We start from the raw sequence: 14,371 nt of genomic DNA, 5'->3' as shown, positions 1-14,371 counted from the left end.
TGCCCACGTGTTACAGCGTCAACGTCTCGCCAATCTTCTGCTTGTATTTGCACTGAGAGAAAGGGCAGAAGAAAAAAAAAACGTTTCATGAATAAAATGATTTGTAGTGTGGAGCATCTGGATAATACTGTTACCCTACCATTGTTTTTGCTTTGCGGTGTTTTAAATTGCTTTCCTCTGACGAAATTCCAATTCTTGACTTTTTATGAACAACATTTTAGTAGTTATTTCAACTTTATAATAGTTCCACTGAATTTAAACAAAATGACTCCCATTGTATTAGTGCAGCAGTTTCCTCTTCCAAGTGAGAGTGTTTTGTTTACAGCTACATTTGCTAGTTTGTTAGCATAATTAAAACAAAAATGACTCAACTGCTGACCATGAAAGAAAAATACAGCATTTCGGTACGGATCCGCCAAACAGATGTTAATTAATTATTTTTTTTTAAAACCCACGGCCACCTACCGCACTCACAAGTGTTGTGCTTTTTTTGTTCTTGGCTATGTTTCTCCGTACAATATGGAACAAGTCTTTTTAGACCATCTGTCACGCAAACGAGCAGAGAGCAACTAACATCATGAAGTGCTTTAATGCCCGTTTCGAATCAGGACGGCAGAATTGGTACAATTTGGTCATTATTTTTCAGGGTTGCAAAGCAAAACGGCACTCCAGATATTTATGAGTTTAAAACTGCATTGACTGAATGACTTCCTGTGGATATTCAATCATGGTTTCACGAGATTATTTTGTGCATTTAAAGATTGTGATGAATGAATTAAGATCTGTAATTATTACATCTAACTCTTATTAATCCTACCTACACATACATGATATATTTTTATTTCAATATATTGTTTTATTATTGTGGATCAAAAGAATGATATGGAACAATAAAAAAGTCTCTCCCGTCATTTATTCTATTTACCAAACTTTAACAGATGCACTTGGAGCCATTTACCTTCTGCTATGTTTGAGATTAGTCCCAAGTGCTGGCTGCAATCTTTATGTCGGAGCAACAGAAGGAATGGTGCTGTTTTCCTTTGCCGCGGCGCTCGTCAGATAATTAGAAATTATTATTAAAATAAAAAAATCCATCATGTCCGTCACTAATTTACTCAAACACAACAAAGCTTTGCTAAAGTTATCTACATTAGCTTCTTTGTTGCCATATCTAACTGTAGCTACAATCGCAGGTACTTTGCATTTACTCGGTAGGCTAAACTTCTTTGGTAAGCCAACTCTTTACAAAACAAATGCAAATCACTTCCTTGATCAAAGATTTGATTCGGGTGGTTGAAATTGAAAATTCATCGACCGACAACTCTTACATTCTCTTGCATTATCATGTTTTCCTTCTGCCGTCCAACACACAACAGGATTCTCTCAATTTATTCCAAACAGCCAATCGGCATTTACCTCAGAATGTGACTTAGCTTTGTTTACCAAAAGGACGGATGGATGGATGGATGGATGGATGGATGGATGGATGGATGGATGGATGGATGGATAGATAGATAGTTAGATAATGTTTTAGCTAGCTACAGTAGCAAACTATAAGCGATGGATAGAGTTTATAGCTAGCTAGTCAACTAAGATAGATAGATAGATAGATAGATAGATAGATAGATAGATAGATAGATAGATAGATAGATAGATAGATAGATAGATAGATAGATAGATAGATAGATAGATAGATAGATAGATAGATAGATAGATAGATAATTTTTTAACTAGCTACAGTAGCAAACTAAAAAACTATGGATAGATAGATAGATATTTTTTTAGCTGGCTACAGTAGCAAACTAAAAATTATGGATACAGTTTATAGCTAGCTAGTTAACTAAGCTAGCTAGCTAGGATAGATAGATAGATAGATAGATAGATAGATAGATAGATAGACAGACAGACAGACAGACAGACAGACAGATAAGATTTCACCTTGCAAATCAAAATCAGTCTGCATTTTCAGAGGAAAAAAATGCATTGCCCCAAGCAATTTGCCTCAACTCCCATACAGTCTTAGCCCTTTGCTACAACTGTGACAGCAGCTTTGACGTTTTATTTAATTTTGTCACTCATCTATCACCTTTAACCCATCTGCCTCGCTTTCCCTACAACGCTAACTTGAAACCCCTCATATGTCTTTGTTACGCTACCGCCTGCGCTGTCACGACGTGGGTGGCGGACCATCTCTTGAAGATAACAAGGCATTATATGAAGATGCCTGGATGGTAAATTTTCATTCCGCCAACCTTACCTGCATTTCCATAAATTTGCATGGCGGTGCAGGCTATAAGTGCGGCTGCTGTTGAAACGCGTACATGTCCTTGAGGCCTGTCAAGGAGAAACTTCACCTTTTTTTTTTTGCCCTCTAATGAAATGGAAATAGTCAACGTGCCAAGCGACAGGTTGTTAAAACACTTCACTCGATACCTAATGGTCACTTTTTTTTCCCCCCCACGGGCGCTTTTTAAAGCAGCAATCCTCAAACTGCAGTCTGCAAATTTTGTCATTTTGATAATTGAAGTCCCCTTTTTTTGTCGCTTTGTTGTTAGTGGAACCATTGCAAGTTAAAAAAAAAAAAAAATCAGTAAATAAATAAATTTACAGATTCAAAAATTAATGAAAAGAAGTGAAAATAAAATCAAATAATACAAAAATAAAAATAAAAAATAGACATATACTGTAAATAAAATAAAATAATAAAAATACAAATAAACCAAATAATTATGTAAACTTAATGTAAAATGACAATAAAAATATAAATAATACAATTAATGATAATATAAAATAATAATAAAATAAAATAATACAAAAAAGATGAATAGATATATAGATATAGTTTCTACAATCAATTTATTAAACATTAGTTTTAATCGCTCAAAAAATCGTGTTTACTGTTGAAAATGGTAGCTGTTTCATCATCCATTTATGCTCCAGGCTCGCTGGTGCCTATCCCAGCTGTCTTCGGGCAGTAGGGGGGGGGGGGGGGACACCCTGAACTGCTTGCCAGCCAATTGCAAGTTGTTTCATCAAAGGGGTGACATAATGTCTCCCCCCAAATATTAGAACCTCTTCTTTAAATCTTTCCTCTTATCTTTTATTTCCTGGAAAAAATTGACCAGGAACATCTAATTTACGGTCGACCTTGTGCATTTTTCATTAAAAAAAAAATTGAGATTTGGTTGCCACAGTAACCAACGCGCACTCGGTGATGAGGCTAAACGACGCAGCAGCCTTGTAAAATTAATAAAGGCACAGCGCTGATGCGACGCAGGAATTACATTTTCACCGCAGCCCCTCAGCAGCCCGAGCATGAATTCATCTCAGCGTAACACAATAAAACAACAAGAAAGAGAGCGAGCGAGAGAGCGTCTGTCGATGCTGTAAACAATTCATGAAATGAACAAACCTCGCGGGCTCTTTATGTCCGTGCTGCCGAGCCTTCGGAAGAAAGGAGTTTTTTTGCGAGTCTGTTTGTGTGACGTTAGCCGGCCTTGTTTGCTCTTATTTGATTAAACGGAATGCAATTGAGCTATAGGAAAGTAGAAAGAAGAGCATTCGTTCTTTGCAATTGACTTTGAGGTAATGGCTGTTTTATTTTTTATATATAATCGAGACGTTACACAAATACATTTTATGATGGATTGACAATAAAAACATTCTTTCTTATTACTCGCAATTTCAAGTTCTGCCAGTTTCATCCTTTTTAGCATTTTTTTTTTTTTTTTTGCGCCAGGTGGGCTTAATGTGCAGTTTAGTGATGGCAAAACGAAGCCTCGTGAAGCGCTTGTAATGCCTTTTGACTCCTCTAGATAAGGCTATACAAAATTCTAAAACATCCATCAAAAAAAAAAAAAATCATCAAAACCGTCGCCGATTGCAGCCGCTGCAAAAACCGTCATTGATTTTGTACAAATGGAGTTCTGTCTACTTGATAGTCACATTTGTAAACAATAGCGACACTTTTTTTTTTTTTTTTGCTCGTCACATCTCATTGCAGCCGGAAACAATACGTGTGGCACACTGCACGGGCATGTGGCTGCCTCGTCCTGTTTTAATTAACTGTAGCAGTGTTAAATCCTCTCCTTGGGACTGTGTGCGTGTGTGTGCGTGTGTGTGCGTGTTCGGGGTACATACTGGCACAGCAGAGACTCAGTGTTGCACTCTAGCCCAGCTGTCGTCTCACGTGGAAGATTTTGGATCGCTGGGAGGAACTACAGGATGCTTAACAGATGTAGCGTGACCACAATATTATTATAATAATATTAATAATGTTTTCAATATTAGATGAGATCCAGTACAAGAAGTGTATCAAAAAGAAAATGGAGATCACTTGCGGTTGAGAATTTCACAAGGGATTTTTTTTTTTTTTTGAAGGTTTTCGCAGTAATTTTGCTTGTCGGAATGCATCGCATCATATTGAGAATTTTTTTTTTAACCTAAATGTACAAGGGTTAGCGTTTCAATGTATGTTATCATTAAATACTGTTCAAACTTGAAATCCCCCCCCCCAAAAATAAAAGTTTGTTCCAGCCATTTTCTCCCAACTCTCCCCAGCATTAGTGTTTGAAAATTATTTTTTAGCTTCTACCACTCCTAACCAACACTACCATCATTTATTTTTCTCATTGTTGCCAAATTGAAAGGGAATTTAAAGTGCCACTTGCTGTCAGGTGACCAAATTTGGTCATGTGACGTTCAAAAGCCGAACAGTGATTGGGTGATATCATTTTCCTTTGACTGCAAGTTGCAAAATGTGTTTTTAAAAGTATTACCGTTTTCAATCCCCAAAATATTTTTATTTATTTGAGCATATTTCATTGTGCAAGTTTTAAAATATCACAATATGGGCCCTTTAAAATATGTGATTGAATGAGGTAATTGTATGCGACAAATATTTCAATTATCGGATTAATTGTAGACTAAATATGACATTTTTGACTTTTGAAAATGACTAGATAATGGAAGTATTGTTTTAATTGTTCGTTTTTTTCGGTAGAAGTGAGTCATCACTTTAAAATAGGCTGTCCAACTCGCAGTTATAATTTTTGTCAGAAGGTTGTTATGACTGCGAAATGGAATTCATTTTGGGTGTGTTTGTCAAATTTCTAAACAGTTTTGAAATCAAAAGGTCGGTAAACACTTTTCAAAAGCGAGATTGGGCACATCAAAATGCAAATTTGGTATTATAACCAGAAACATGTTTTACACCTGTTATTTAAAACAAAGATGTAAAAAGTCCAGTCCTCGTTTTTAATGTTTCCCTCCCAAACACAGCTGCTTCAAATGCTAAATTTATTTATTACATCCTGCACAAGCGCGTTTTTTTTTTTTCCCTTTAGGAAGAACGCAAACATTCCAGTCCAGACGCAAACATAATCATCATGCTCCAGCGACTCGCTCACGTCTCGTCAAAAACAAAAACAAAGCGGCTGCTGCACAGCGCCGCTATGATTGAGTAAAATCCTTTGCGGGGGTACTTATTAGTGTTTTAATCAAGTCTAACATTGTTATTGATTCCACCGAGAGGCATTTCATAAAGCGGCGACGGAAGACGGTAAGAGCGGCTCGCGGCGGCTCAACGCCATCTAACAACGGTCCGACCGGCAAATGCAATCAGAACAGCGGCTAAAAAGCTTGGGAGTGGAGCGGCCACCGTTCGTGTCTCTCATTAGATTGACGACAATTTTCATTAAGGCGGCCGGCTGCTCGTTAACATCCGCACTTTGAGGTTCCTGCCCTCGTTTTCCCCGCCGACTTTGAAGCGAGGGACGCGGCGTTTTGTTTCCTGCTTCGTTCGAAGGAAACGTTCGAAGGGTCGGGGTGTCGAATTAGGATTTCAAACTTGGGTTAGGGGGGCAAATGAGGCTTTCAGACTAGGTTTTGGTTTTCAAATGACAGTTTTTAGCAAGCGTTAACCTTTCGTTTGTGGCTTAGGTTGAAGGAAATAAGAGCCTTCATTATGAGGCTTTGACTGTTCCTTCCTTCCTTCCTTCTTGTCTACCAACTTACATCTACCTTCCTTCTTTCAATACTTCCATCTCTTCATCCTTCCTTCCCTCCTTCCTTCCTTCCTTCTTCTACCTGCCTCCCTTCCTTATTTCAATATGTCCACCTATACTTTCCTTGCCTTCTTCTTTTCTTCATACCTTCCTTATTCCTACCCTCTTACCTTACACCTACTTTGCTTCTTTTAATACTTCTATATATCCTTCCTTTCATTCTTCCTTCCTTTTTGCCTACCTTCTTACCTACCTATACCTATTTCAATTCTTTCAATAATCCCATCTATTCTTCCTTCTTTTGCTCCTTCCCTTCTTCCTTCCTTATTTCGACCTACATTCATTACTTCTTCCCTTCCTACCCCTGCCTACCTTCCTTCTTTCAATTTGCCCACCTATACTTTCCTTCCCTTCTCCCCTCTTTTCTTCCTTTTTCCTACGTTCTTACATACCTTTCACCTACTTTCCTTCTTTCAATACTTCCATCTGTTCTTCCTTCCTTCCTTCCCTTTCTGACCTTTATTTATTCCTACTAACACCTTTCTTTCTTTCTTTTTTCTTCTCTACCTTCCTTCCATCCCTCCATTGCTGTCCTTTATACAGTATATTCCGACCTACACCTTTCTTTCTTTCTTTCTTTCTTCTCTACCTTCCTTCCTTCCCTCCCTTTCTGTCCTTTATTTATTCCTAGTTACACCTTTCTTTCTCTCTTTCTTTCTTTCTTTCTTTCTTTCTTTCTTTCTTTCTTTCTTTCTTTCTTTCTTTCTTTCTTTCTTTCTTTCTTTCTTCTCTACCTTCCGTCTTAAATACCTACACAAACCTTTTTTCCATCTACTCTTCCTTCCTTGCTTCTTTCTACCTACATTCCTTTCTTCTTTCCTTTTTTCCTACCTTATTACCTTCCTAACTACATCTACTTTCCGTCTTTTAATACGTCCTTCTTTCCTTCATTTGTTCCTCCCTTCCTTCTTTCCTTCCTTCCCTCTTTCTGCCCTTTATTCATTCCTATTTATACCTTTTTTCTTTCTTTTTTCTTTCTTTCTTTATGACCTTCCTTCTTTCTACCTACATTCCTTTCTTCTTTCCTTCCTTTTTTCCTACATTATATCCTACCTAACTACACCTACTATCCTTCTTTCAATACTTCCACCTATTCTTTCTTCCTTCCTTCCTTCCCTCTTTTTCTGTCCTTTCTTTTTTCTTTCTTTCTTTCTTTATGACCTTCCTTCTTTCTACCTACATTCCTTTCTTCTTTCCTTCCTTTTTTCCTACCTTATATCCTACCTAACTACACCAACTATCCTTCTTTCAATACTTCCATCTATTCTTTCTTCCTTCCTTCCTCCTACTACCTATGTACATTCCCTCCTCCCTTCCTTTCCTTCTTTCCCTTCCTTACCATTCCCTCCTGGGCAGATTTATTTTATTGTGTTTACTGAGGTCCTCACCAGAACTACAAGGTCCCATTTTCAAGGACATTGTAGTATCTATCCTCTTTTGGATGTGAAGAAAGCTCTAAAAGCAGATGAGAAGATTTTACCATTGTCAGATTATTTCATTTTCCCAGAGATTAAAGAATCGACTATTTATATCGTCAGTTTCCCCAGAGCTCACCAAGCAAACCAAGCAAGCAAGCAACCAACCAAGCAACCACCCGGCTTTGCCTACCTGCACGTCTGCCACGATTATAATGAAGCGTTGCTCTTTGAAGTTTGTGCCGGATGCAACGAATTGCATCTCAGCTCGCCGAGGCACCTGGGAAAGCACGTTTCCAGCTTTTTCATTTATGATCACACAAATACAATCGTTTCTCAGTACAGTGGATCGCGTTCATTTTCTTTTTTTTATCATTTACAATATGGTTTTGTTGTGTCAACAAAAGCGAAATGTCACATTTTTAAGGCTGCTTACTCGGTTAAAAAAACAAAAAGAAAAAAAAAACACTTTCATTGACTCGGGAGCCATCACAAATGTTGTTCCCGGCATATAAAAATCAACACAGATTAAATGTTGGCTAACGAATAATAAGCAATTTAGGTTTGAGAAATGGTTTTACAAAATGAATTAAAAACAGTATATGGTGGCTGTGACAGACTGCGGACATTCAGTACTCTATTAGCGTGCTCATCGGGGCAGCATGCGTGGCGAGAGTGGGCAGGCCCCAATATTTGGGTGCGTGTTGGTCCAGCGGGCCGTGAGATTCTCAGGATGAAAAACATGAAATAAGCTGTTTTTTTTTTTTTTTTTTTAACTGTCTAACATTCAGCCCCTACATTTGTGAATTTAAATTGTACCCCAACTCTGGGGGTACATTATGGGTCTGTCTTTCTATACATTTAACCTTCCTGTCTGCTTTACAGTTGACAGATCTAAAAAAAAAAAAAAATGATACTCCTTTGCACATATTTACTGTCTCACTTTGCAGTTTGTCCTTTTCGGTTCATGTTTATCATCAAAAGAGATTGAAACAGTATATTTAAACATCAAAATATTTTCAAACATCAAAATGTTGAAATAAAAAACAATCAAATTCTGATAAATGAAAGTCAGCTGGCTAACGTAATAGATAATGTGAAATGTTACAAACAGGTTGACAAAAAAGGTCGTAGCCACTAAGAAAATGAAAAAACCCAAACAACTAACACGTAGCAGAAAAACATTAAGGGCATGCAACAAAACTGATGAGAAATATGTATGTATAGAAATATATATGCAAAAATATGTAAAAGAGAATATGTGACATTGTATTACAGTGAAGTGTCCTTTTCCTTAATTATGCTGCATCCGTTCTTCAACTCATTGCCGCAGGCTTTTTGTGTACAAAAGGTAAAATGTTTAATTCACCTAAAATGTGAAGTACTTGTTCGTTTTTGTTGGATGGATAAACCTCGCTAGCGATTCAGTGTTGAGATTTGCATTGAGTTATCTATTATTTATTTGAGATGCTCCTGCAGTGCTACAGCAAAAAAAAAAAAATGGAGAAAGAAAAACTGAGCCATAGTGATTGAAGAAAATCCGAACTTTAGAAGATCATAACCGTGAAATAAGATGCAAACTTTCTTCTAAATTTTGTCTCGTCTTAAATGGTTCGCATCCACTTTCTTTGTCTTCTATGGATTATGACTTCCTCTTCGTTTTTTAATTTTTTTTGTGCTAGTCACGTTTTTCTACGGTGTACTCCTCGTTTACATCTTCTATGTTTTACGACCTGTTCAATGATTTAAATATTTTTGCTGTTTTTCTACTGTTTGCGTCTTCACGACTTTCCGTTTCCTATGTTTTACGATTTCTCCTATGATTTTCAGATTTTTGTACTGTTCGCATGTTTTTCTATGGTTTGCTTCTTTCTCATTTACATCTTCAGTAATTTCCATCTTCTACGGTTTGCTACTTCTACGATATATAATTTTCATTGCTCATTGCTTCTTCTTCTTCAATAATTTACAACTTCTTTTCTGATTTTTATATTTTTGTGCTATTTTTCGATAGTTCGCTTTTTCTCATTTATGTCTTCAGTATTCTCCGTCTTCTATAGTTTACCACTTCTACGATTTTCGATTTTTTGTGCTGTTCATTTACATCAATAGTTTCTTCTATGATTTTTATATTTTTGTGTTCACACATTTATTTATGGTTTGCTTCTTTCTCATTTACGTCTTCAGTAGTTCCCGACTATTTGGTTGATGTCTTCTTCTCCAGTTCGAATCTTTTATAATCATGCCGATAATAACTCCAGTCTAACTATGAAACGTTCTCACGTTTTCTATCTCCGTGAATCACACTGATTCAAACATGGATTTTTACCAGTTTTTTAACAACGCCACACACGACGTGAACTTATTAACGCTGTCGCGTACAATTACGAAAACGGTTGACACGTGAGCGGGCGGCTAGTCGTCCTGCAATTTCAATTAGCTGACGAGCCAAACTCTTCTTCCGGCACATGTTCATGTGTGAAGTGCTGCGTTTTTGTTGTTGTTTTTTTTGCTAGCCCTTCTCCTTCTTCACATCTCTGTCAGGAAGCGCGGCGTCTTCAAAGGTCATCCCTTGCATCTCCACAAGAAATGTCAGCTGAAATTGGATTGGGGGGAGTCGCTTAGAGGGGATGGAGGCGGAGGCTCTAAGTGAATTAGTAAATATATAAACAAATCAGTGCGGGATTCGTTAGCGTCGCCAAAATGCCAAAAGATGGAAGGTGAAGAAGGCCAAGTGCTTCGGCGTAGAAGGTGGACGCTGATTATCGAATTGAGAAAATTAGCATGAAAAATTAATCCATTTACCAAAATAGAAACAAAAAAACGATCACATATCGTAATTGACAGTACAGTAAAATACAGGGACGGATAGCAAAAAATTGAGTAATTGATACCCCTGCCAAATACAGTGAGTGCTACCTCTACTTACATCTCTGCTGGCGAAAAATTTGGGTTATCAAATGCCTCTTTGGAAAAAATTGTCTCTTGTTACGAAGGGAAATTCAGGATACAAAGTGCAAAAATGTTTTGGTGTTTCGAGTCTCGCTCGAACAAGACCGTACAGTATTACGACATCACAACCCCCTCCGCTGCTGGAGCTTGTAATTACAATTACAAGTTTTGATGCATTTTTAGCATTTATTAATATGCCAACCTGTCCACAATTGAAAGAAATGAGTCCTTAGCTATGATGTTTACTGTGAGATTGCATTTTTCATCTAGATTCATCTCATCATATGAATAAACGACCTAAAGTTCTCTGTGCACTCCACACACCAGCGCCATCTCAAGGCAAAAAGATGAACTGCATTCAGCCTGTCAACTGCTGCAATTATTATTTGAGAACCTAAGAACAGATTAGGATATTAACATGTAAAAAGTGTCTTTACTTACAAAAAAATACATATTACAAAATGACTTATTTTACAAATTAATTTTTTGAGTAGAAGAATGCTGTCATTTTGAATATAATAATAGATTCCACTTTAAATATAGCACAAACTATGATTCCAAAACATCATTTTAGAATCATCACAACAATATCCATAAAAATCCATATATATCCATAAAAATACATAAACAGAAAAGGCATACACTCGTTACATTCTGTAACTGAATTCCACTCATCAAATGCTTCAATTATTGAACAAGGAAACACAATCAGCCAGGAGTTCACTGCACCTATTTGAGCGAGGCATAACATTATTTCAAAACATCGGTGTTCAAATTAAAAACCTGCGCAATACTAATAGCTGCAGCTAGCCGTTAATATTGATGAAGGTGTGAATGCTAAACTCAACCCGCTGTTTGCACGCGTACTTCCACCATGCCTCTTTAATAATTCTGTTTGGCAAGTGTTCCGCCGGGACGTGCCGCCTGCTACCACAGCCTCGGCTAATTAGCACAACATGGCAGCTATCTGGTATCTAGACTCATGTGTTGACATATGTGCAGTAAGACGACACCGCTTTGTTGCCGTAGTCGAGTCAAGTCAACTTTATTTACATAGCCCTTAATCACGAAAGTCTCAAAGGGCTTCACAGGTCCACAGTTGACAAATATTAATGACGTCCCATGATCTAAATACCCCCGTAAGGCCAAGGAAAAACTCAAAAACTCCTAATGGAGAAGAGATCGCAGTTGAGGGAATCCCCGTGGTAGAATCACCAAAATGGTAACTTTGCGCTGCTATACAATGTTAACTAGAACAGCGTAAAAAGCTATTGATTGGTTTGCAACATTCCCAAATGTTATTGGCAAAAGTTCCCCCTAAAACTGACTAGCTGTAAAATATCATGCATGTCAATCTCTGAAATTTTCTTGTCCTTCCACCCTGAGGAAGCTGACATTTTTGTTGACATTTCACAGCAGCGGTGAGTGGTTTGCTCATTTTTATTTTTTATTCAAAAAACAAAGGCTGTTCAAAAAGTTGCAGCGTTCAAGAAAAGGCGATCTGTGAAAGATGCTAACTCAAGATGGCACACAACAGAACATGAACTATAGAGGAAGAACACTCACCATATAAAATTCAACCCTTGACGATGTAAAGCATAGAGGAGGGTGTTCTCAAATGGGGATACAAGTACCCCCGGGATTACTTGAAGTCATTTCAGGGGAGGTTGTGAGATTTTAAGGGTTCCTGCAGGAATCAGCAAATCTACTTTAATGCTTTATAATGCTGTGATATGAAAATGTAATATTTTCATTTTGTTTATGGGCCTAAAACATGGAATTTTTCCACGTTTCACAATTAAATATATGCATAAAAATTACGTTTGGTACATTTGCGATTTAATTTCTTATTAATAATGAGTTCTAGGATCCCGATATTCCTAACCGGGAAGTAAAATGCCGCTTGCAGAGGCCGTACCTCTTACAGTGTGACTGCCTCACCCCCTTCATGACGTAGTTCAATGCCGGCCGGCTGCAAAACATGCATCCGTCCATCATTTTGAACCTTTATTCTCACCAGGCTCGCGGCTGATAGAGACTTTTCCAACAGAGGGAATAACGGGTCCAAAAAACTGTCATCTTACTGACCTTAAATTACAAATCAGCATCAATACACAACGCTTACTTACACCCTTTCTTCCTATCAAGTAAGTTCCTATAAGAACCCTGTATTTATAACAATAGCTCTGCCCGTGGGGAAATTATTTACTGTTGTCCGGATGTGTGGTCCCAAACACACATTTTAGCCATTTCAGTCTTTTCGACAGTAAAAGCCGAACCCTAATAAATGAAACGTTGCAGTTTACTTGACCGACTCTGTAAAATCTCTCCTTCTCAGTTCCAGAACCTTAACAAAACTAAAAGATGTGGTAAAGGTCGGCGTGTGTTTACTCTTGCACTGGCAGCAGTGAGGAGGAACGACATTCTTCATGAGATTTCTTCGTCAGGTTTTTATGCAGGGGCGAGTCTGGTGTGAAAACGCAGAATAAGCAAGGAATACTTAGAAATGCATCAACGAAGGAAAATAGCACAAAAAAAAGACCTGAACGCAGACGATGCGAAAAGAAAACGAACCATAGAAGAAGACACAAACCGTAAAAGACCGTTAGAGCAGAAATGCGAAACACGCAGCTGACGTCGCTCGTTAAAAGTCGGGATCCGTGCCGCGCCGTATTTCGGAGTTGTGCTCGTGTAATCCTGCGCTGCCATCTGGGCTAATAATGGGATTTGTTGCCGCGCTTTATGACCTAACGCTAACACTCTCTCCGAGATGCCATAAATCTCGACAAGCGGACAGATGCCCCACATTCATTTTTAAACACATTGCGCTCCCGCGACCGGTCGCGCTTTGCCTTTTTTCCTAATTCTTCGTCTTTTCCTCCTCGTGGCCCGAGGCGTCCCGGCGGATTGAATTATTCTACTTAAAAAGCCTTCAACTTTCTTTTATTGAGTTGTCTCAGTTTGCTCTCTGCTCTATCAATAGTGCTTATTTCCATTCTCTAATCCGGAAGCCTTGCAGATGCGTTTCCCCCCCGAGGGCTCTTATTTTGTTGCAGATTGATATCGTACAGCAAATGGAAAGAGAGAAAGAGAGTGGAAATGTAATTCAACAGCAAGGGAAAACGATTAAAATGACCCCAAAGAGCAAATGTGCAATTGGATTGTGAGAAAAGAAAAACAGAACACGACTGCCAAAATGAGTCAATATGAATTTACAACCGCTACCCCCTTCAAAGAAACATTTTCCATTGAGATCCATTAGCGGGTCGGCGGCCATTTTGCGAAGCTAATGCAATGGCGGGAGCTAACATCCGAGTCAATAAGATAAGTCACCGTCACCCGAGTGTAAAATCATATTAAGTAAAATCGTATAAAAGGAAGTCGAATCAAAAGTTTTTGGGACAATAACTTGTTTTTTTGGAGCATGGTATCATCTCAGGGTGTGGCCATTTTGCCATTTTTGGACAAGAAAGACTTGTTTTTGAGTTTATGACAACCATCAGGTGTTGAGATGGAAATTAGGCTAAATATTGCTATATTGTTTTTCATAGGTCTAAATGTTGCACATTTATGAGTATCATTGAATTTTGTGCTGCGTATTGTATTAGCACAGCTATGGCAAAAGGTGGCGCTGTGGCTCTCATTTAGAATCCTTTGCACGGCTTCGAAACGTTATAAATTGCTGTCAACATTTTTTTCTAAATCACATGAATAATTAAGATGGTTTAGATAAAGAATCAGTACAATGTCAACGTTTGTCTTCAGGTTAAAATATTCTCAAATTTTGCAGATAAATTTACATTTTTTTTAGCATCAAATGGTTCAACTGGTCAAAAGTGTTTCTAGTTTGAATAAGTATTAACATTTCAGGCTTTTAGATGCACTTCAAGCTATTTTTTTCAGATTTAAAATAAGCTGTAACTTGTATAAACCCCTGTA

At 37.8% G+C, this 14,371-nt stretch overlaps 1 protein-coding gene across 1 annotated transcript in view; it reads left to right on the top strand.

Moving 5' to 3' along the window:
• Positions 1-14,371, top strand: part of ntrk3b (neurotrophic tyrosine kinase, receptor, type 3b) — a 203,723-nt gene that overhangs the window by 72,071 nt on the left and 117,281 nt on the right. The gene's annotated exons all lie outside the window — the stretch shown is intronic.

Source organism: Hippichthys cyanospilos, chromosome 4 (assembly GCF_059441005.1).
Source record: "Hippichthys cyanospilos isolate Australia breed blue-spotted pipefish chromosome 4, RoL_Hcya_1.0, whole genome shotgun sequence".
In the NCBI taxonomy this organism is placed as follows: domain Eukaryota; kingdom Metazoa; phylum Chordata; class Actinopteri; order Syngnathiformes; family Syngnathidae; genus Hippichthys; species Hippichthys cyanospilos.
The sequence above is the reverse complement of the archived record's forward strand: the minus strand, read 5'-3'. Positions and strand labels throughout refer to the sequence as shown.